This window comes from Gopherus flavomarginatus, unplaced genomic scaffold, assembly GCF_025201925.1.
Source record: "Gopherus flavomarginatus isolate rGopFla2 unplaced genomic scaffold, rGopFla2.mat.asm mat_scaffold_648_arrow_ctg1, whole genome shotgun sequence".
Lineage (NCBI taxonomy): Eukaryota > Metazoa > Chordata > Testudines > Testudinidae > Gopherus > Gopherus flavomarginatus.
Window position 1 is genome coordinate 22496 of NW_026115132.1, and position 3565 is coordinate 26060.

Genomic DNA, 3565 nt, shown 5'->3' on the forward strand with positions numbered 1-3565 from the left:
GCAGGGGCCGAGGGGGAACAGTTATCCCGGTAGGCTGAGAGTCCAGTGTTTGCAAACATGGGTGGGGGGAGCAGAGGGCTTTTTTATTTCCCCTCTCACAGGCAGCACCTCTCAGCATGGACTTCCCACGGCTGGGCTCTTAAAGGCACAGGCATCCCACTGCCTAGACACTGCAGCTCCTCTCTGATGTAACCTACTGAGGTGCTGCAGTAGGAGACTCAATTCAGTGAAACTGGGCATTCCCTATACACCCCCCAGCCAGGGGGCTGTGCACCCCCTTCCCCGATTTTCCCCAACACCCCCTCCCTCAGTGGTCAGGTAGTTACATGCAGCGCTGCCAATGTTGTCATTGGTTGCAAATTTGAATGGAAATTGAAACGTTAACACACACTTTAAAAGCAGATACAACGTATGAAAACTACTTGTACCTGAGAAAGTCAAATAGGTTTGGAAAGTCTGGACAAAGCCGGGTTTCCTCACCCAGCTGTTGTGTTTGTTGACAATGCTGGTGCATTGGCTTCGGCAGTGTTGGCCAACCTTAGAATTTCAAATGATGATTTGTAAGCGAGGTGTGAATGAGCTCTCCCCTGGCAGCTACTGACGATCAGGGTTGGGGGGAAGCTTTGGGACCAGACTGTATTTACTTGAACTCACCTACTCTGCTGAGGTATCCAGCGGACAGAGCTGGGCTGCCTCTGCTCTAGGTGCCCGGAGGAGGGAAGGTGTGTGGGGCTCCAGCCTGGGACACTTCCTCCCTCCTGCCAAGGCCTAACTATTAATCCCAGCGCTGGCACTCCTTTCTTCAAGCACCATGTGGGCCAGAGGAAACGTGTGGTAGGAAGCACAAGGGCCAAGCTTGTGAACATCAGGTGCAGCAGCAAGAATCCCAACTATCAGGGTAGCAAGTTCTAGAGCCCTATGCCATTGTGGCCATCCCTGCCAAAGACCTGGCTCTCGGAGGTGTGAGTCACCCAGCAGGAGGGGAAAGATTCACTCTTACACAGCTGGAGACAGGGGAGTTGAGCTCTGGGGCATTACCACAAGCATGGGTGGGTGGCAAGTTTGTAGAAATTTTGGTGGTGCCCAGAACCCGCCCCCAAACTCCACCTCCACCTGCCTAAGGCTCTGGGAGGGGGTTTGGGAGGGATTAGGGTGCATGACTCAGGATGGAGTTTGGGTGCTGGGTGTAGGCTTCGGCAGGGTTGTAGAAAGGAGTGAGAGGTGCAGGCTCAGGGGGTGGGAAGGAGTGTGTGGGAAGGGGTGCACCCTCTGGGAGGGAGCGTAGGGCTGAGGTTGAGGGATTCATGATGCAGGAGGGGGCTCAGGACTGGGGCAGAGTATCAGGGTTCAGAGGGAGCTCAGGGTTGGGGGTGTTGGAGAGGCTGAGGGCAGCCTGCACTAGGACTCTGGGGCAGCAGTTCTGCCCAGAATCCCTCTACTCCAGCAGCAGGAGCAGGCAGGGGACAGGCACATGCTGCTTTTTGTCAGGCAGGGATGCACCACAGCAGAGGGGAGGGGTGCCATGCAGGGGCCAGGGGAAGAGACCCAACTCCAAATATTGCTGGAGGAGGGCCCCCAGCCCTGAATGTTCCTGGAGCACGAGCACCACAAATATATATAACCTGCCGCCTATGACCACAAGCCAACACAAGGTCCCACTGAGATTTGAACTCAGATTACAGGATTCAGAGTCCTGAGTGCTGCCCATTACACCATGGGAGCAGCTTGTGCTGCCTTCTCTGCACATCGGTGACCCTCATGGGGCTGGCTTGTGTAAGGGGGCTCTTGGCCCTTTACTAAAACTTAGTGTGTGTGTGTGGGGGGGGGTTGGTTGGCGAGTTCCCAGCACCAGTAGAAGGGGGAAGGATCAATGGGAAATCAGGACCCTGAGACTGACAGTCCCCAGGGACAATGGGGAGAGGCCAAAGCTCCAAGTTAGCTGCACTGACAGGCCAGACAGTGTAATAAGAGAGTCACCAGGCCAGGGGGTCCCATCCTCCACGTGAGCTGGAACTGCCTGGGCGAGAGTGGGGCAGAGCTAAGAAGAGAGCAGGAGCCTGAGAAGAGCCGGGGAGCAGAGCTGTGCAGGTGTAGTGCCAGAAACTGCTGTATGTAGGAATTTGCAACCTGTAGCAGTTACTGATACCTGAGGTGTTCTTATTTGCTGACTTGTCCTAATTGGCTAAAACCTGACAGTGGTTTCTCTAGCAAAGGCCAGTCCCTGGCCCCTTTGTCCAGACACCCTCCTTCATATCAGGCTAGGGTGACCAGATGTCAAAGATGAAATATTGGGATGTGAGGGGCGGAGCAAAAAAAAAAAAAAGCCAGAGGGCCCCCCTGCCACCAAGCGGAAGTGGCACAACCCCATCTCCAACCAATTCTTGGCTCAAACCTCTGCTACACCCCCAGCTCCCCCATCCTCTCACTCCTGGGCCCAGCCTGGGCTCCAAGCTCTGCAGCCGAGCCATGATCCGGGCCCTTCCTGCAGCTCCTGGGCAAGGGGTGAACCAGGCAGCTCCTGGCAGGAGCATGTCCGCCCCACTTGTGTCTCCGCCCTCCGCCCATCTGGGCCCTGCCTGCTCCATGCTGCCCCCACCCCAATGCGCTGCCCACAGGCTGCAGGGCAGGAGCAGCTTCTGCGCTGCGCTCCTGGCCAAGGCCATGGCCAGAGTGCAGACCTGCGGGGGAGGGGCGCAGCCTTCCCTCTCCAGGTCTGCAAGGGGAATGTAAAGCGGCCGTTCCTGCGGGAGTAAGGCGCTGCCATCCCTCCCTAGCTCTGCCAGAGGACTGGGAAGCAGCAGTATTAGCAGGGGCAGGGCGCCTGATTGTTTCCCCGGCTCTGCGAGGGGAATGGAGAGTGACCATTCTGGGCTCGTGGACTGCTAGGTTCCTTCCTAGCTCTGGGACGGGAGTGGGGAGCGGCCGTTACTGTGGGGGCCGGGCGCTGGGTTCCCAACCCAGGTCTGCCAGGGGCCTGGGGAGCAGCACTTCCTGCGGGATTAGGGCGCTGCCTTCTCTCCCTAGCTCTGCGAGACCACTGGGGAGCGGCCCTTCCTGCGGGATTAAGGCGCTGCCTCCTCTCCCTAGCTCTGCGAGACCACTGGGGAGCGGCCCTTCCTGCGCGATTAGGGCGCAGCCTCCTCTTACTAGCTCTGCTAGACCACTTGGGAGCGGCCCTTCCTGCGGGATGAGGGTGCTACCTCCTCTCCCTAGCTCTGCGAGACCACTGGGGAACGGCTCTTCCTGCGGGATTAGGGTGCTACCTTAACTCTCTAGCTCTGCGAGACCACTGAGGAGCAGCCCTTTCTGCGGGATTAGGGCACTGCCTTCTCTCCCTAGGTCTGCGAGACTACTGGGGTGCGGCCCTTCCTGTGGGATTAAGGCGCTGCCTCCTCTCCCTAACTCCGCGAGACCACTGGGGAGCGGCCCTTCCTGCGCGATTTGGGAGCTGTCTCCTCTCTTTAACTCCGCGAGACCACTGGGGAGCGGCCCTTCCTGTGGGGTTAGGGAGCTGTCTCTTCTCCCTAGCTATGGGAGACCACTGGGGAACGGCCCTTCCTGCGGG

At 58.3% G+C, this 3565-nt stretch overlaps 1 non-coding gene across 1 annotated transcript; it reads right to left on the reverse strand.

Moving 5' to 3' along the window:
* Positions 1–1650: 1650 nt before the first annotated feature.
* Positions 1651–1722, reverse strand: TRNAQ-CUG (transfer RNA glutamine (anticodon CUG)). Its single transcript has one exon. It is a non-coding gene; the product is annotated as a tRNA-Gln (tRNA).
* Positions 1723–3565: the final 1843 nt, after the last annotated feature.